Here is a 20632-nt window from a genome sequence, read left to right on the forward strand (position 1 = left end):
CAACAATTTTATAAATTGGGGGATAAAAACTGCCCAAAGACACATATTGAGAGATAAGATTAAAAACTCGGGTATCTCAGGGCAGTGGGGGAACATGCCTTTAATCCCCAGGATTTGGGAGCCAGAGGCAGGCAGATCTCTTGAGTTTGAAGCCAGTCTGGCCTACAAAACTTGTTCCAGGACAGTCAGGGCTGTTACACAGAAAAACCCTGCCTCCCAACATCAACCCAGCGGTCTAGGTCCCTAACTCCTGTCAGTGCATCTTCTTCTGAGATCCCTTTAGTTCTAGGTATTTTCTTCTTCCAATCACAGTTAGATAAGCCACTGCCTGCTTAAGGTCCTACACACTTTGATCCCCTCATTGATCATACTGCTGGTCACAAGGAACCTTAATTCTTCCCTGTCCTGTTGGGTTTCCTTAAATAACTTGAATTTCTGAAGAGGGCTGTCTCCTTAAAATTTCTTTAAAAAGAAAAAAAAAAAGAAAGAAAGAAACTGCAGAATTCCAGGAAAACTAGCAAGCAGCTCATGAAAGTGTCCCATCATAATGGTATTCTAAGATCAGCTTTATAGGTTCCTAGATTATTTGTACTTCCTGAGCCTCAATTTCTTCATCTATAAAATGGAGTTGTCTATAGAGCAAGCACAATAAATTCTCAATGTGGTGATTTCCCTTCCTATCTGAGCTGCCCAATATCCACTTTACACAACCCTACTGGATCACTTCATCCTTACTACCCATAATCACATTCTGCAGGACAGAGACTTCCTGATGCTAACCTGGGGCTTGGTAGATCAAAGAGACTTAAGTCAAGAAGATCCCCCCCACACACACATGGTTGTTAGAATACATCAAAAGAGTTCATGAGAAGATAGCTATTGGTTCTAGGTCCTGAGATTTACCCTCCCCCACAGCACTGGCAAAAGCAAGAAGGAGGAAGCGTTTTTTTTCCTGGCAAATGACCCCAAATATTCTTATGGCAACTCCAAGAAAGTGACCTCAATCCTCCTCCCAGGCCAGCAGGCCACCTATGCTCTTTTCCAATCTCTAAAATAATCCAACACCTAGAAAAAAATAGTTAATTGTAAGATATCAGTACAAAAGTTGAAAGGAATCCCCAAACCCTATATCTGCCCAAGGTTTCCCAAATCTGCCCAAATATCCTCACTTACCTGTACCAAGAATGAGTTTAACCAGCTATTTTGTCCTTAGGGTTACAGGGTCAGAAGCAACTGTCTCTAGAACCAGGGCTCACCTGTAACAGAGAAAAGAGGTCTGTCAAGGGTCTTAACCCTTACATATTTTGAATCCTGGTTTCTATCATTTCAGACCATGTTGAGTGCTACAAAGAAAATTTAAACAGTGTCATGAAAGAAAAAAAAAAGGAGTAAGAATAGAACCTACTTCAGATAAAATGGCCAGGAAAAACCTTTCAAAGGATGTCATGAAAGCAGAGTGGGAAAACCCTAGGACTTTACTTTTTAAAAGAACAGCAATAATGGTCCATTATATAAATCTTATTTTTTTGAGACAGGATCTCATGTAATTCAGGCTGGGCTTCAATTCACTATGTAACCAAAGATGGCCCTCAACTCCTAATCCTCCTACCTCCACTTCCAAATCCTGGTTAGGCATAGACATGCACCACACCGAACCCTGGACTCTGGTGCTGTTGATCTACTGTTTTTGGCTTTTTGGTGCTTTGTTTTTGGTTTCTGGAGATAGAGTTTCTCTGTGTAACAGTCCTGGTTGTCCTGGAACCCTTTGTAGACAACCAGACTGGCCTTGAACTCACAAAGATCCACCTGCCTCTGCCTCCTGAATGCTGGGATTAAAGAAAGAAGCTGCCACCAATGCCTAGTCAGCTATCAGCCTATTGTTACACAGAGTTCACAAAGACACATTACTTTTCTGTAACCACTTTCTTACTTTTCTGTGACAAATACAGACAAAGTCACTTAAGGGAAGGCTCAGTAGTTAAAAGCACTTGCTGTTCTTGCAGAGGACCAGTGTTTAGTTCCAGGCACCCACAAGGCAGTTTACAACCACCTATGACTTCAATTCCAGGTGATCCAACGCCCTCTTCTGGCCTCTGCAGGCCATCAGGCACATATGTGGTACAATACATGCATGCAGACAAAGACATATAAAATAAAAATAAATCTGCTTTTTAAAAGCCAGTTATGGGAAGAAGAGTCTACTTTGGCTTTAAGATGGAATACAGGGAGCTGAAGAGATGGCTCAGAGGTTAAGAGCACTTGTTCTTGCAGAGGACCAAGGTCCAATTCCTAACACCCACATGGTGACACACAACCATCCATACCTCCAGTCTAAAGCCCAGCAGGAACCCGGCACACATATGATACAAAGACATATGAGCAAAACATTCTCACACAGAAAACATTTTTTAAAAAAGCAGATAGACAGACAGATAGACTGAGAGACAGACAAAGGGAAACAGAACAGACAAAATGGTTTAGTAGATAAAGGCACTTTATGGAGCCTGACCACCTGAGTTTCATCCACAGGAACCAAAAGGTGAAAGAGGAAAACTGACTTACCAAGGTTTGTCCTCTGACCTATATGCACACTCACACATACACAACTAAATTAGTAAGTCAATATTAGAAAGAAATAACAGAGTTCACATGGAGAGTGAGGGGGGCATAACAGCACACCGTGGCAGGAAGCAGAGGGGAGGAAAAGGGGCTGGGCTATATAACCTCAAGCTCTCCCACAGTAACCTGCTTCCTCTAGGGAGGCTCCAGTTACAAAAGTTGTCTACACCCTTCCAAAACAGCATCACCAGATGTATTTTTGGTCAAATGCATGAACTTACAAGGGACATTTCACTTGCAAACCACAACACAACTGGACCACATTTCTTCTTAAACCATTTACTTGTTTAGTGGGGGTGGCGGTATCTTGCACATGAGTATGCTATGGTACATGTGTGAAGGTTGGAAGACAACTTGCAGGAGTCAGTTCTCTCCCTTACCATGTGGGCCCCAGGTATTAAACTCAGGTTGTCATACTTGACAGCAAGTTCTCTTACCAACTGAGTCATCTTACTGCCCACCCCCCACCAACTAAAGACTGATTTTATTTGGGGGCTAGAGAGGTGGCTGAGTGCCTAAGAGTATTTACTTGCTGTTTTTCCAGAGGGACCCATTTGTTTCCTAAAACCTGTATCAGACATAAACACTTGTCAAGTGCAGCTCCAAGGCCCTCTTCTGACCTCTGTGGATACACACACACACACACACACACACACACACACACACGGCACTCACTCAAACAAACATATACCCACAAATAAAAATAAGATAAATCTTAACACACAAAAATAAAAATCATAAAGTATTATGATTTATTTTTCTTACTTTTATTTATGTGTTTTATGTGAATGTCAAATGTGTGCAGGTACCCATGGAAGCCAGAAAACATCAAAAACACTAAACCAACAGTTACAGGTAGTTGTAAGTCACTGGATGTGGGTGCTAGGGGCCTTACTGTGCTACTCTGGAAGAACAGCAAGTGTTCTCCATCACTTAATCACTAAGCCATTTCTTCAGCCCCTGAAGACTATATTCTAAAGGTTTAGATTATTAACAAGTAGGCCTGTCCTGAATTATCTGATCAAAGCACCTTATACAGTAATATGGAGACCTTTCTGGAAATTAGCGTTTACTGTGTCTTGGATGTGTATTCTACCCGTTTCTGGGAACCACATTACTATGGCCTATTTAACTGCAAGTTAAGACTGAAGAGAATTACTCCTCCCTTAGGCCATGCTATTTATTTTAGAGCATTCCATCTAAAAATAGGGAACAGATTCTACAAAAGTAAAAGGAAACAGGAATATATAAGTAGAGACTAAGGGAAAATAAGTTATAAAGTAATATAAAATTATGGAAACACTGGAGCTTGGACAGCAAAGGTAGGATAATCAAGCAAAAGCCCAGGGAGGGAGAAAGGGAAAAGAGGTAGAAGGCTATAAACTTGACAGAAACAATCATTTCTGTATTTGTTAACAAATATTTAAATAACATGTCTTTACAGATCCCTTGGCTGTTTACAATAAATGATTTCCAAAGTCTAAACGAAGGCTACTTGAAAGAAGGTACTGAAGCTATCTTCCTGAGGAAAGGGGACGAAGGAGTAACCAGCGCGAGAGAGAACAGCTCCAAGCTCCCTTCCAGCAATGCTCACCAGTAGAGGGCCTCCTCCAATCCACTTCTGCTATATAATCAATACTGGGCTCACAACTGCCCACACACAGGGAATGAAAGATTAAAACAGAGCAATCAGTCATTGTCCATAGACAAGCTGGCATATGGATTTGCTAGTTCTAGTCCAGCTGCCCCAACCTCCCACTTTCAAAGCTGCCCTCAACCCTTTCTCTCTGAGTCCTGCTTTTCTTAGCCTTGCAGTTCTTGTAAGACTCCTCCCATTCACAAAGACACCTAACCTTGACTAGAATAATAAATCCAAATGCTGTATTGCTTCAAGAAGATCTCACAACATAAAAATTCAGTCAGGTAACAAAGTCGTCCAGCAAAATCCTTCCCTACTCCCTAACGAAGATGAGTATCAGAATGCCTGGCAAAACCAGTAACAACATCAGACAATAAGAACATAATATATGCCACAAAGATTGAAATTCAATCCAGGTAGCCTCCAGCCTGCCTGGAGGAATGCCCTAAGAATATAACAGATGTGCAAATTCTTGCCTTTGCATATTCTGGGAACTAAGTAAGAACATTTTTCCTTTCTCAGCTGAAGCTGCCTCCAGTTTTCCCCTCCTCCTTCCCTAAGAACCAATCCTGCAAAAATTATCAAGGGAGGCACAAGTAATTACTGTTTTCTTTTCTCCATGCTAATGAGACAGTTGGATGGTTCCCCTTCCCCCTCTAGAGCTAGAAGGAGAATCTCAGGCTTTACAATCAGAAACCAACACACCAAAGCTCAAGCCAAACAGTATTCTGTGCAATTGAGACTATACAGAAGATAGCTTTTCTATCTCAGTGAGAGCAGAACTGAACAAGTGAGGTCATCAATGAACCTCCTTATTCCCAACCAGCATGCTTTTCACATTATCCAGACTTTGTGATGTAGAACCAATATGGGGTTCCCTCAATGTGGGGGCTGGAACTGTAGGTTTCAAGCTCATGTCAGTTTTGAACCAACAATAACAATGTAATGTAGATGTGAACTCAACCCAAGAAACCAAGGCCTGGGGTGAAAGACCAGGATCTGAGACAATGATAATCTTATACTCCTACACCAAATTAACACCAAGGGGGAATAGGATAGTTGCACAAAAATTAAAAATAGAATGTGTAGCTTTTAGTTGGGATTCAGATCATATATATGAAGGGAAGACTATCTTACAGGAAGAAGGAATCCCAGGTATAGTAAGACCCTAAAGTGTCTATACTAGGATCTCAGGTTGCTCGATACCAGATGAAGAAACTGGGGGGGGGGGTGCTTTAATTTTTGAGACTCATTTCTTGTCTCTCCCTAGCTACTATAGCTGTATCATTTCAGGCTGGGACTGAGAAATTTAAATTCAGTTATCAAACTAATTATAATTTCTTCCCCTTCCCATAAGGCCTGGGTATCAACCTTTCCTCCCCGTTATCTTATATTAGGCTATCTGTAGGGCAAGATTTTGCGGAGCTCTAGCAACCATTCAGGACAGTCAGCTGACCATCAATCAGGCTTTACTACTTAAATAGGCTCAGGTCCATTTGAAAGCCCCCACCTTTGTCAACTGCCTTGAACTTAGATCCTTCCTAATAAGACAAAAGCACATCTCAACTCCAGGCCAGCCTTGCCCAATAGCCAGTCTCCAAAGGCTATTTATTTGCTACCATTTCCATTGAGTTCATTCTTTTTCCAAGCTCCTATAAGAAAAGGTAGCAAAGTACAGTTGAAGTAGCAAGAAAATAGATTTCACTTTGACCCCTGACTGGAGCACCCAAACTGGTGAGAGTGGTTGGATCACTCCTGTTTTCTTGTCTATTTCCTCCACCACTTCCCTACTCTCAATGACTCAATCAATGAAAAACACTGTCTACAGCAAATGATAAACTATACAATGAAGTTCTGTGCGTGTACGTGTACATGTGTGTGTGTGTGTGTACACAAGGAGGAGGAGGAATACATAATTTGCCCAGTTCTGTACCTGGTTGTTCTTCCTGTATCTCGGATTTTCAAGGCCAAGTGTCTGCCTACACTGAACTTAACTGCCCACTCTGGAAACATGTTTTGCTGAAACTCTTTCAACAGCTGGATCTGACTCCCAGGGTTGGTTCCACTCCAAGTAACTGAGTTCTGCCAATTCCTAGACTCTTGCTATTAAGAGCAGCTACAGACGGCTAGTCTTCAGTTAAAGGTGGTGAATCTTAAGCACACGAAGGTGCATGCATAAACTCATACTCAACATTGAAGGAGAGGGGAACTTCAGGAAAAGGTTAAAAAGAAAAAGGATGTGCTCTTTGGCACTGATTCCTTGAAGAGAAATCCCAAATCTCCAAAGGTGAACATCTGTACTGTAACTTAAAAGAACCAAAGATATCCAACAAGATGGACTGTATCCTAAAACCATGAGCCTCTTCTTCCTGAAGTTACTTGTCAGCTACTAGCTGATTAAACTAACAGATTAAAAAAGAAAAAAATGGTGGGACCTGAGGCAAAGTCTCAGCAGTTAAGAGATCTTCCGGAGGACCAGAATTATAATTTTCAACACCCACAATGGGCAGCTCACAGTCACCTATATATAACCTCAACTCCAGGAGATTCAACACCCTCTTCTAGCCTCTGCAGGTACCCACGTGCATATGTGCATATACACATAATACATATATACATAAGTAAAAATAAATAATCCTTTTTAAAAACCAAATGGAATCACTGCTGCATTAAACCTGACCCACGTGGTTTGCAGGATTTGGAAGAGATTTGCAGGAGCTATACAAGAAAAGAACTGAAGACTACAAAAGAACTAGAATGATATAAGCAGAGCTTAATGGGTCATTGTGGAAGGTTATTCTAAAGGACCTCCAAGAGTGGAAAGAAAACACAAATGCAAATAGTAAAGAGAAAGGCCTGGTCAAATGGCTCAGTAGGCAAGACATTTGCCACACAAGCCTGATAACTCAAGATTCAATCCCCAGAACCAACATAAAAGTGGAATTAGGAATCAACTCCACAAAGCTGCCTCTGACCTCCACACTTGCACTAAAGGCACTGTATGCCCTGCTCCCCCCCCCATTCTTCGATATATATATATATATATATATATATTTGTTTTAAAGAATTTATTTTGGCTCAAAGTCCCAGGGTAGACGCTACAGCAAGAGCATGAGGCAACTGGGCACACTATAACCATAGTTAGCAGGTGGGGCTGAGACTAATACTGATGCTTAGTTTACTTTTTCCTTCTTATTCAGTCTGGGACCCTCAGCCTATAAGATGATGCTATCCACATGCTGTTAAGTCTTTCCGAAAACGCCTTCATAAATATACCCAGAGGTATGCTCCCATGGCAATTCTAAATCCCAAACTGACAATGAAGATTAGCTACCTCTATAGGAATGGACTAGAAACCATTAATGTTTCAACTGTGGTAAAACATCTGGCTACATATTGTCTATGTCCTAAAAAACATGAATATGGTGAATTTAAATAATAAACTAATGTGGTAGAAGAAATCTCTTGACAGTATAACACTCAGGTTGTGGTATGGTTACTGTTTGTTGCATTTACCTAGGTTTACAGCAAGAGAAAGCAAGAAGTAAAGCAAAAAGATGGAAAATAAGAAAAGAAGCTTGAATCTGGTTAAAGTTGAGAAGAGGGTTATGTGGACAAAGTAGCTGTCAGTTGAAAATATTAGCACTGTTAAAGAGAAACCTCATGTTCTGCACTGGGACAATAAGAAAGATGGCATGAGTGCAGGACTCAGTCTATTGACAACTCTGGGCAATCCTGCCCAAGTGTCACTTAGGGAAGCGTTTGCTGCCCGTCAAGAACAGAAGCAGCAGTTATAACCCAAGAGGACCATACTATATCTCAAGCCGGAAGAACCTGGTGTCACCCACTGGTGCTGGTTTACTAATATGCAAAGTACAAATTCAAATCAGTTAAAGCACAGGTCATAATCCCAGCACTAAACAGAGGTTGTAAGGTTTGTTGTTTGCCCCACTGGGTTTTCAGTCTTACTTCTAGCCCATCACTGTTTACTATCCTCTCACCTACACTTTTAGAATGGAAATGTTTCCTTTGTGCCACTGTATATATTGGAAATATGTAACTTTGTTTTTTTTAATATTTACAAGGGCTCACAGCTAAGAGTGTGTCTCATGGCTTAGGTGAGAATTTGGACTTACAAGGACTTTTAAAGATATACAGAATATATTTCCCATTTTTAAATGTTAAAAAAAAAAAAACCATCACACTGATCCACCCCATCTGATGAAGCCTAGCTGGAAGAGGTGAAGCTTTCTAGAAGAGGGTCATTATGATGTGGACCCTAAGGCTTCATCTGGTTACTTACACTCTTATTGCTCTGCTGAGAGCCACTTCCACCTTGCCATTCCATGATGGGACTGTACCTTAAAATGTTTAGCAAAATAAACTCTTCCTATAACTTCCTTTGGTTGTTGCTGTGATAAACACTCTGACTAAAGCAACACAGAAGAGGAAAGGATTTATTTGGTTATACTTCCAGGTCACAATCCATCCCTAAGGAAAGTCAGGGCCAGAACCACAGAGGAACGCTGCTTGCTGGCTCTCACTCTGGATCATGTTTAACTAGCTTTCTTACACAGCCCAAGACCACCTGTCTAGTGGCAGTGCTGCTCTTGGTGGACTGCTCCCTCCTGCATCAATTAATAAGATGATCTACCACAAGCATAACCACAAACCAATCTGATGTAGACAATTCTTCAACTGAAGTTCTCCAGTCACATGACTGACTGCAGACTGCACTGACAACTGATGCTAACAATACAAATGTCAATCAGTGCTTATGCTAGTTTCTGGCTAGGGATAAATTCAGCCTTTGGTTTTTGGCAGTTGAAGGATAGAAACAAATTCAATCTGGCTACAACAAATGTCAGCAGTAATGAAGAAAAAGGGTACATGGTATTTTGAAATTACTATGAGCTCTTCCCCCACACCTCCAGACACTTTCATTCACCAAATCCTCTGACCAACTTCTTTTTGAGAAACGGTCTCACTATGTATCCCTGGCTGGCCTTGAACTCAGAGAGGTCCACCCGCCTCTGCCTCCCAACTGCTGGGATTAAATGTTACACCACACCCACCATCCCTAACCTATTTTCTATGACATTTGTTTTTCCAACTGGAGAATTTACAAAATTCCATAAGGAAGAATCAAACTGGTGAGGCTTTTCTATATCCTACTTACTACATTATACTCATCTGAGCCTCTAAGTAGTTAGATGACCGGGACAAGGTTATACAGCTAATAAAAGTACATTAGTAGGTGCCCACATATCAAATGCCTTTTTCTGACTACGTTGATGATGTTTCAACAAAGTTGGTTTTTACAAACTTCAGAGGCAGATAGGACAAGTGTTATCTGTTAAATCACATTGTTTATTTTAATATTACCAACCTATTTCAGGCTTAGTTCTAACATTTATCTTCTCTCAGAAATCCTATATAATTAACTAACTCAGATATCAGCCAATCTTTTCTGTGTAAGGCTGGACGGCTAAACTGTTGGGCTCCGTGGGCCACAACAGCAGTTTCTGTAGTATTCAACACATCACTACAATGCAAAATCAGTTGTAGGTGAACACATGAGTTCTGTGGGTCTGTGGCTGTATACCAGTCTGTAACATAATTTACTGACACTTGTTCTAACTAACCTACTTGTCTCCAATCACTTCTGCCTGAGAATATGCCGTATACACTGCTATCTCAGCTCTGTAGCTTCTCAATAAATTCAATTCTCCTTGCCTACTGGGTGAAGTTTAAATTCTACCCTCATCGACCATATCCTTTCCCCGTTCACTACTCACATCACACCAGACTGCTATCTCCTGACAACACCTAACTTGGCCAAGCTATTTCCTAAGACCTGCAGTGCTTTTCTCCATTCCTCTGTTATTCTCCATTTAAGGACAGGCTCAATGAAAATGGCTCTGGTGAGTCTTTGTGGATGATCGGTGGAAAAAAGGAATCCTTTCTCACTTTTCTGACCATCTTCTCCAAGTAAATCTGTCTAGCAGGTATCACCTACATGTTGAGTGTTACAATCAACTTTTCACATGCCTACATGTCTTAATTTACTAGGCACTCTTGAAAGCAGAACCTGTATCTGAAGTATCTATATACTCATTTCCGTATGTCATACATATAAGACACTCAAACTTTCTAACATTGAGTAAGGTTTATTCTGCCCTGTACAATTTGTCATATACGAATAACTGTCACTGCCTCATCTTGGGAGCAGGGACTGTGTCTTACTCAATTACATCTCTACCTATTAGCATAAAACATAGCAGTCAGTGTCAGGTGACTTACGAGGCTTCTCTGATTCTAGCAGAATTTCTGACTCAGTAGTATCAACTGATTTTTCAGTTTCATGGGCTTGGACCTAGTCCTCACCCCAAGATCTTTTTTGAGGCTAGACAGGTAACTAGTTAAGACTAGGCATCCATCAAGATTGTACAAAGCTAGAGGAATTGGAGACCTATGAAAAGACTTCTGTTTTCAGACTTCCTTGTTCCTAAACTCAAATTGTTAATGTTTTTGTTTGCTAGCTTTTTGAAGGCTAGTCTTGACTAGCCTTGAATTCCTGGTGATCCTCTTGCCATCAGCCTCCTGAGTGCAAGGATTACAGGTGCTCACTGCCACAGATGGTTAAACAATGTCCTCAATACTAGTCTTAAACTTACCCAAGAACAAGGTCTAGCCCTAGATCAACAGTCCTCTAACCAGTGTCATTTCCTTGATCTTCAGAGCAGAGAATTTCATTCAAAAGCCCAATTTCAACCAAAGGAAAAAAAAATAGATGTATGTGGTAACAACCATCTCGATGGCACCTCCAAGGTGCACCTCTACAGAGCCCACCACTACAGCTCCCCTAGCTTGGTAAATCTGTGGGAGCAAAGACCAAGCAGCTGAGAAGAAAATAAAAGAATTTTTCTCAGAAAAGAACCCCATTTCACCCGGGTAAACGAGCCTGTCACCGCCTGGGGGACTTACTATAGCTGCCATTTCAGGCTTACGGCTGTCAAATTCTAATTAGGGTAATTAGAGTTAAAAATGTAATTTCATTTCAGAGGTATTTTGAACAGATTCCATTAATTTCTTTTTTAAAAAGCACACAGAGAGGAGGGACAGACTATATGGAGCTAATGGGATTTTGCCAGAAAAACCAACCAATTTGCCCAGGCCAGAATTTTCAAATCACTGCCAAGAACTCAGTACCTCTGGCAGGCTTGGTACAAAAAGACTGCTGGTTTTCAGCTTTTCTCCCTCCTTCCCTCTTCAAGATTCTAGAAATTTCGATGGTACCTGCTAATAAATCTGTTACTCCACCTGAAGACTGACATCACTGCCATCCAATAGCTACAGCTGAAATGTGGCAAAGGGCAAGGACTCTAATGTCCACTCCTTTACCCTGTGTTCTTGAACAAAACTATGCTTTTGTTTGTGCTGGTCCCTTCCCTACCTTAACTCTTACTTTTCCTTCAAACCACAAGTAAAGCCTGGCATGGTAGCACACACCTTTAAATCCCAGCACTAAGGAGGCAGAGGCAGGCAGATCTCTCTCTGAGTTCAAGGCCTGCCTGGTCTACATGGAGCATTCCAAAAAGAAAAAAAGGAAGAAAGAGAGAAAACAAAGAAACAAGAAACAAAAACAAAACAAAATGGGTATGGAGAGATGTTTCATCAGTTAAGAGCACTAGCTGCTCCTCCTGAGGATCTAAGTTCAAATCCCAGCACTCACATGGCAGCTCAAAACTATTTCTAACTCCAGTTCCACAGGATCTGATTCCCTCACATGGACACACATGTAAAACGCCAATGCACATAAAATAAAAATAAATCCTAAAACAAAACAAAAAAGAAACAGGTAAGACCCAAGTGTGGTGGCATATACTTGTCATCCCAGCACTTGGGAGGTAAGATAGGAGGCCAAGCCTGGACTACATGAAATTCCATCTCAAACAAAAGCACAAATCATTTATGTTCCCCAGGAAATCCCATTATCCTTATACATGATCCTATTAAGGGACACATACCATCTACTATGGTTTGTATCCTTCCCTAAATGATGCTGGATTGTGAAGTTATCTAGGAATTTTTAGCACTAGCCAAAGTCCTAATGCATAAGACAACACTCATCAAATACTTGTTTTCAGACCATCAATAGGAGGAATTGGGTCTGGCACAACACAGGTAACAGAACATGCTAAGTCTTCAGGCTCTCAAAGCCTAGAAATATCCTTTACAATTTGGCATCACTCTGAAAGACCGTCCATTGATACCCAATAATGACTGATCACTCCATTAGAGCCTGCTCATTCCTTAGACCTTGAAAAGTAGTTAAGAAAGCATAAATGCAAGCAGAGCTCTCCCTAATAACTATTATTACCACTGGCTTTAAAAGAAATTTCCTCCAGTCTTTAAAGGGTTACAAGGACAGGACCTGATCTTCAATAGAATATATATAGGAAAGTAAAGGCAGGCCCTGGTTTAAAAAAAAAAAAAAATTCAGCAGCTGGAATTACAGTTGTCTCAAATGTTATTAGACATCACAGACAATGTGCTACGTAACAAGGAACAGTAAAGTCTTTTTGCTTTGACTTCTATAAGCTTCCATTTCCTTTTCTAACCTATTCTGGTAAATTGGAAGAAATAACCATGCAAAAGAGCTTACCCTACCTACTATATAACATTAAGTATTAAATAAGTGACTTCCATTTCAGAGAGAGTCGATAACCAGGCACTATCATGATTTTATAAGGTGAAGAAAAAAATAACAAAGAAGGATACAAGTTCACCAACCTTTTCACAATCTGTTCAGGGCAGCACTGCCTGCTACTGATCCCAGGAGAGGACTACACTTTCCGAACAATGATGCTAACAATTATAACCAGATCCATTTCATAGTAATCAAGAGTCTCCCAGGTCTGGCTACAAGCCCATCTAGATCCACTTCTAATTAGGAACCACTGCAACACTTCTGACAGATCAGGCTCTAGACAGCCTCTACTGAATGTCCTGAAATGCCCTGCCCATAGGAGACTCTTGTGAGGTAGAAGACTCTAGACTACTTTAGTGAGCGTGTAAAACAAAAATCTGAACTAAATTCCCCATAAAGCAGTCAGATGTGGTGGCATATGCATTTAATTCCAGCACTTGGGAAGCTCAACCTTCCTAATGCCAAGAACCTTTAATATCTCATGTTGTGGTAACCCCAACCATAAAAGTGTATTTGTTGCTACTTTGTAACTGTAATTTCACTAATTATAAATGCAAATCTATGATATGCAGCTATCTGATATGACACCCTTGTTGAAGGGGCTTTCCAAAGGGGTCCCAACCCACAGGTGAAGAACTGCTGCTCGAATCCAGCCTTCCTTCTCCTCCACCCTATTTCCAAAAGATCTGTCACAAATGACTCAGCTGACAAACAGTACACTAACTAAGCTGTCAGCAGGCATTTCTTTTAGAAACTAGTTTTTGAAATTAACATGTCTGCTTGGTCCAGGCCAGTGAAGGATACAATGTGAGATACTGTTTCAGGGGAAAAATAATTTTAAATTTTAAAGTCTGCTAGGAAGACAGGAAAACTCAAGGAAGAGAATAGTTGCACCTCTGTGTAAAGAGCATATAAAACATTATTGCATTAAGTGTGGGGCTTGGGCTCAAGTGTCAGTATATGTGCAAGAGGGGAGGATAGCCTGCAAGAAGAGGGTGATACTCAATATAACAATTTGTCCTACCTATCACGATGTGGGATTTCCCTCTGTATGCTGTGATCACCATTAATTAATAAAGAAACTGCCTTAGACCTATAGCAGGGCAGAACAGAGCTAGGCAAGGAAAACTGAAAGCTGGAGAAAGAAGGCGGAGTTAGCGAGATGACATTGTAGCCCCCTGCCAGGAACAGATGAACCAGAACCTTGCCAGTAAACCACAGCCACGTGGCAATACACAGATTAATAGAAATGGATTAAATTATGATTTAAGAGCTAGCCAATAAAAAATTAGAGCTAGCCAGGCAGTGGTGGTGCACGCCTTTAATCCCAGCACTCGGGAGGCAGAGGCAGGCGGATCTCTGGGAGTTCGAGGCCAGCCTGGTCTACAAGAGCTAGTTCCGGGATGGGCACCAAAGCTACAGAGAAACCCTGTCTCGAAAAAAAAAAAATTAGAGCTAATAGGCCAATCAGTAATTTAAATAATATAGTTTCTGTGTGATTATTTCCGGTCTGAGCGGCCAGGAACAAACAAGTGGCCTCCTACTACACTATCAAGTCTCTTAGCTTCATTCTTTCTGTAGTAAAACTCATTCAAAACCAAAAAGAAAAACATTTTAAGTGGCTTTTTCAGCCCCAGCTCCCAATAAGAAACATCATGCTGATAGCAGAGACAGCCGGCTCAGAAGCCTTGACTAGGTTACACAGGAAACAAACAGAATTAGAACGCTAGTGACTGACACCTGTCCTAGTTAACTCAATGAGAACTACATACATCTACATAGGCCTAGCTCCTAGCTGTATCTTTTCTATTCAATTTTAACACTTCTATGGGGAAAACAGAGACAAATTGAGTATGGCTTTGTCTCCAGTTTGGGCCAAAACTGTAAGTAAGTTTTCTTCTCTTTTATATATTTTATATAATTTTTCTCTTTGTTGGGGCAAGGACCAAACTCAGAGCTAGGCCTCTGGCTAAGAGTTTCAGTAACAGCCTGCCATTTCTGAAATCATTACCTATTTAGCCAAGTCAAAAGTCTAATTCCTTAGCAGACCTATTTAACAGGTCACTAACAGGTATCTCTGATCCACAGATATCTGGTTTAAAAAATCCCAGGTTAGTGCCAACATTCATGCTTTTTAAAACGAGGCAGTGTGGTGAAATACACCTTTAATTCTAGCACTCAGGAAGCAGAGGCTAGTGATGGATCTCTGTGAGCTCAAAGCCAGCCTTAGTCTACACAGGGAATTCCAAGCCAACAAGAGCTATAATAAACTGTCTTTAAAAAAAAAAAATCCAACTGTTCTTAAATTGTCAAGATCTAGTAACATTATATCCACTGGAAAGTCAAAAGGCTTTCTATATTGTTTCTTTGATGTCTTCTTAAAAAAACAAACAAACAAAAACCCACATCTTTCTTGGGCTGGTGACAACTCAGTGATTAGGTGTTTGTCACCAAGCCTCCTTGAAACCCTGTACCCAGTATAAGAAAACTGACTGCTTCCGTATGAACCGAAGGCATGCATGCACCCTCACATATACAGGGTTTCTCTGTGTTGCTTTGGAGCCTGTCCTAGAACTAACTCTTGTAGACCAGGCTGGCCTCAAACTCACAGAGAATAAGACACTCTGGAGAGATCTAGAAAAGAAAGCACTTGGTTATCCCCAGAGTTAAATGAACTGTTTTCTCTCAAAGGGGCTGCTTCTCTGAAGTTCACAACAAAAATTTTCTTTGCAAAAGAGCAAAACTGGCATCATTAGATGCCATTGGGAGTGAAAAGTCCCACCTAAATGTTTGCTACCCCTTGAAGCAGAATTGCACTCCATTATTCTACTGTCTCTGGATTCCTTCAATACTTCCACAAAAGCAAAAACACCTTTGCCCGACAAGAGAAAAAGATTAGTTACCCATGAAATAGTAACTTGATCCCAGGAAGGTTTATTGCTAGAAAAACATTTGTTTTGCCGGGCGGTGGTGGCGCACGCCTTTAATCCCAGCACTCGAGAGGCAGAGGCAGGAGGATCTCTGTGAGTTCTGAGGCCAGCCTGGACTACAAGAGCTAGTTCCAGGACAGGAATCAAAAGCTACGGAGAAACCCTGTCTCAAAAATCAAAAATAAAAATAAAAAAATAAAAAAAATAAAAATTTGTTTTTTATTTACCAGGTTTCCCAAACTATATTTATGGTTACAGAAAACACACACAGACAGACACACACACGTTTATAGAACAGAATCTACCTCTTAGGGCTGAGGCAGAACTAAAAGGGCTTAACACATAGCTTTGAGTAGCAGCTCTACTAACAAATACATGATACTAAGTATGGCATAATTATAAAACGGGCACATAATTCATTATAGCTATTAATATGAAGGCAGATTCAGAACTCAGGTCAGAATTTTGTTTGTTTGTTTTTCGAGACAGAGGTTCTCTGTGTAGCTTTGAAGCCTATCCTGGAACTCACTCTTGTAGACCAGGTTGGCCTCAAACTCACAGATATCCACTTGCCTCTGCTGGAATTAAAGGTGGGCACCACCATCGCCCGACTTAAAAACAAAACAAACAGATTTTTTAAACAAATATTCAAATTGCCCAGGAACCTAATAGCCCTCTGGTTAGTATCTCTAGAAGCTCCAATAGCCCCAGACTTTAACAATGTCCTACACACACAGAATCGAGAGCTTACTGACTAAAGTTTAACATTAGGGATCAGCCAGGATCATCTATTTCCCCCAACCAGGTAATTTAAGGTACATTTTCTAATATTTGCTCATAGAACAAAGAAGAAAAGCTCTAAGACATGATCTATGTTCATGCCAACCTTCAAAGTGATTTGGTAAAACTACAGAAAATAAACACCCAGCAAGGTTCCACTGGCAGAATAAAAGCTGACAAAGAAATGGTTATTTTTCCCTGAGCAAATTACACAAGTAATAGGTAGGCTGAGACTGAGATCTTTAGGTCTCAGTGTTTCCTTTCCTCCTCCTCCTGCACTTTAAAAGAAAATGAACCCTCTACATACATAGAAAAAAGGAATCCTAACTGAGAAAAAAAGACATACAGACTGACCTACAGGCAAGTCAGTAGGGCACTCATTACCTTGATTAATTACTAGTGTGGGAGGGGGGCCAGGTCACTGAAGATGATGCCACTCTGTGCAGGTGGTGCTAAACACATATATAAATGCAGACTTGGGGCTGGAGAGATAGCTCAGCAGTTAAAAGCACTTGTTACTCTTTGCAGAGGATCTGGGTTCAGTTTCTGGCACCCAGTCCACAACCATCTGTAGCTCCAGATCCAGGGGAGTCTTCACTCTTCAGATCTCCATGCACCCACAGTTCACACACATACACATACACACCAGCAAAACAGTCACACTCACAAAATTTCATATATGTGTGTGTGTGTGTATATGTATGTATTTGATTTTTTTGAGATAGAGTTTCTCTTTGTGTAGCCCTAACTCTCCTGAAACAAAAAAAAAAAAACAGAAAAGAAAGGGTGCTGAGCAGGCTGAAGAGATGGCTCAGTGGTTAAGAGCACTGACTGCTCTTCCAGAGGCCCTAGGTTCAGTCCCCAGCACCCACATGGCAGCTAACAATTGTCTGTAACTCCAAGATCTGACACCCTCACAGACAAACATGCAGACAAAACACCAAGGCACATAAAATAAAAATAAATAATTTTTAGAAAAGGGGGGGGGTGAGCAAGCCAGTAAGTTTCTCTGTGGCCTCTGTATCACTTCCTACCTTCAGGTTTATGCCCTGACTGAGGGAGGAAAAGATTTACTTTAACTGAGAAAAAGTATTTGGATGTTGCTTCTGGGTAGAGTCTGGGGAATATAGTCCAGAAGCAGAAATACTGGCATTTAATCATTTGTAAGCAAAATCGGACAGAATATTAGAAACGAGGATCATCTCAAACAACTGTCACTATCCTTATACTACAAGACCAACCCAGCTCAGATAGCTCTTGCTCATCACTACAGCCCAAAGACTTTGCCTTCCTATGGAAACCTCTTTGACAAATGACTCATGGACTCTTCACATTAAAAACTGTCTCACCATTTTACTTTGTGTACTTTTAGTAACATTACCAAATTTCCCCCATATACAGTAAGGAAAGCAAGATATAGAATATTAACCCCACCTCATAAGAAAATTGAGTTCAGTAAGAAAAAATGATTTATCCAGTTTACCTTATTAGTGCCATATAAGAACAGATCTTCCTGTTCCAAGTTTAGTTGTCCAAGACACTACCTCATAATCAGCTTTTTAATCTCCCCCACAGAGAATATAAACTCACTGAAGACCAGAGTGCCTCAGTTGTCACCAGTTTGGCCCACTACCTTCAACATTATCCATAACCTTTAAGAGTTGACAAAGGCATACTTCTTAATCTTTTTGAAAAATATATTTTCAAGATTTACTTTTTTAATTACTTAATTATTTTATTTTATGTGTATGAATATTCTGCTTGCATGTTTGTGTGTCATTTTCATGCCTGGTGCTCACAGAGACCAGAAGAGGGCACCGAATCCCCTAGAATTGGATTTACAGACAGCTGTGAACCACATGTGGATGGTGGGAATCAAACCCGCTTCTAGCAGAACAAATTTTCTTAACCACTGAGCCATCTCGGGGGGGGGGGGGGCAGAGACAGACAAGGAAGAGAGGAAGAGTATGAGCAAGAGGGAGGGAGGAAGAGGGAGAGGGAAGAAGGAAGAAGACGGAGAGGGAAAGAGAGAGAGAGAGGGAGAAAGGGAGAGAAGGAGGGAGAGAAAGAGGGAGGGGAGGGAAGGAGGGAGGGAAAGATGTTCTAGAAGCTAGTTCTGTCCTTAAACCTTTACATGGGTAGCAATGGAATTTAGGATGCCAGGCTTGTACAGCTACCCACTGAATCATCTCAAGAAACCACTTATCCCTTTAGAACCCTCAGACAATGCTAAATTGTTAGAAGAAATCATGACCACAATATACTATCCTAAGTAACTTTTCTTTCTGAAGAGAAAGGAGTCCCTCAAAATGAGGGGAATCAGCTGGGCGGTGGTGGTGCAAGCCTTTAATCCCAGCACTTGGGAGGCAGAGGGAGGTGGATCTCTGCGAGTTCAAGGCCAGCCTGGTCTACAAGAGCTAGTTCCAGGAAAGGCTCAAAAAAGATAAGGGGAACCTTCATGCTCCCGCCATTCATTTTCTAAGACTCCATGTAGCTAAGCAGTCAAAGAAGGCAGTCACAGTGATGAGCTTTGAGAATCCCAAATAGTAGGCGACAAATTGATCAAATTCCAAAAAAACAAACTACTGCAAACAAAACAGAGACCTATTTTCTATCAAAAGAAAGTAGAAACTCAATATGAAATTTGTTTCTCCTTAGTCTTAAAGCAGAAGCTAGACACCACCAAATCTTTCTGGAAGCCAATGATGATATTAGGAGCTAGAGAAGGTGCGAGGCAGTGGGCGGGCCTTAAACAAGGCAGGCGTTCTCCCCAAGCCTAGTGTTCTTGACTTACTTGCTAGGGACTGGGCACTTTACCTATGGACACACTGGACATGAGAGAACTGAATAACAGGGAGAAGAAAAGGAGAAGGCAAGAAAATATCAAAAACATCAAAACACTACAAAACAAAATCAAAGCCTCCTTACCTAGAGGTGTTATCTACCAATTATGCTATTTCCAGTCTGATCTTACGACCTGGGCCAAAAGAAGCAAAGATAGGAAAGGGATACAAACTTTCAGTGTTTTTAATTTTATTTAGAGGGTGTGTGCATAGTGTTCTCACCATAATGCCCATGTGGAGGTCAAAGGACAATTTGCAGGAGTTGGTTCTTTACCACATGTGGATCCCAGGAATCAGATTCAGGTTGGTCATCAGGTTTAGCAGCAAATTCCTTTATCCAATGAGCCACTTAGCCACCTCTGATTTGTTTTACTTACCTGTTTCCCTCCCTGTCTTGCTTGGTTTTTGTATTCTCTATTATATCACAAACTGCTGCAAGGACTAGATGAGCACAGAGATGGGAGACAGCTGCTGGGATTCCAAGCATAATTGTATTACACCATCAAGTAACACCATAACCCTACCTACAACCCTAACTATTAAAAGGGCTATTTTAGTTTATGTGAAAAATTAATTTAAGGTGAGATTTTAAGATTTTAAGGAAAGTTATTCTTGTGTTCCACTGACTCATGCACAGCCCTCATTATTATGCTGACAGTACTATTTCCTCAGTGACAGTTTACAGCTGTCTAGAAGAACAAGGCCCAAAAGCCTGGAAATGGTCTGTCTGTGGGAACAAGCAACTTTTGACTTCTCAGTACATCATGATCAGACCTAACACAAGGAAACCCTAGATCTACATGATGAGTTATAGAAATGACCCTTTCCAATCTGCTGCTGGGGTTGCTTTCACTAGCACAAAGAACTACAAAGCAAAGTAGATAAACATATGAAGAAAAACCATACAAACATCACCTTTAACTAAGCTTACTAAAATCTTTAATAAACAGGAGACAGCTAAATACCAGATAAATGCCTCCAGAATGAAGAAAACCTGGCCACAAACATTCAGCTGCTAAACTTGGCCTTCTAAAAGAGAATATTTATTTGAAGTAAAGCAATCATTCTTGGCTTGACAAACTGAACTGTTCATTTTCTATAGATGTCA

General features: G+C 40.9%; 1 protein-coding gene across 2 annotated transcripts in view; it reads right to left on the reverse strand.

The window, feature by feature from the left end:
• Positions 1-20632, reverse strand: part of Raly (RALY heterogeneous nuclear ribonucleoprotein) — a 74518-nt gene that overhangs the window by 46134 nt on the left and 7752 nt on the right. For both annotated transcript variants that reach the window (XM_041670944.1, XM_041670946.1), the window contains exon 2: positions 1174-1256. The gene's annotated coding sequence lies outside the window, so the exon portion shown is untranslated. The remainder of the gene's footprint in view (positions 1-1173; positions 1257-20632) is intronic.

This window comes from Microtus oregoni, unplaced genomic scaffold, assembly GCF_018167655.1.
Source record: "Microtus oregoni isolate MIOR12 unplaced genomic scaffold, Mior012 000020F_ref0000438, whole genome shotgun sequence".
NCBI lineage: Eukaryota > Metazoa > Chordata > Mammalia > Rodentia > Cricetidae > Microtus > Microtus oregoni.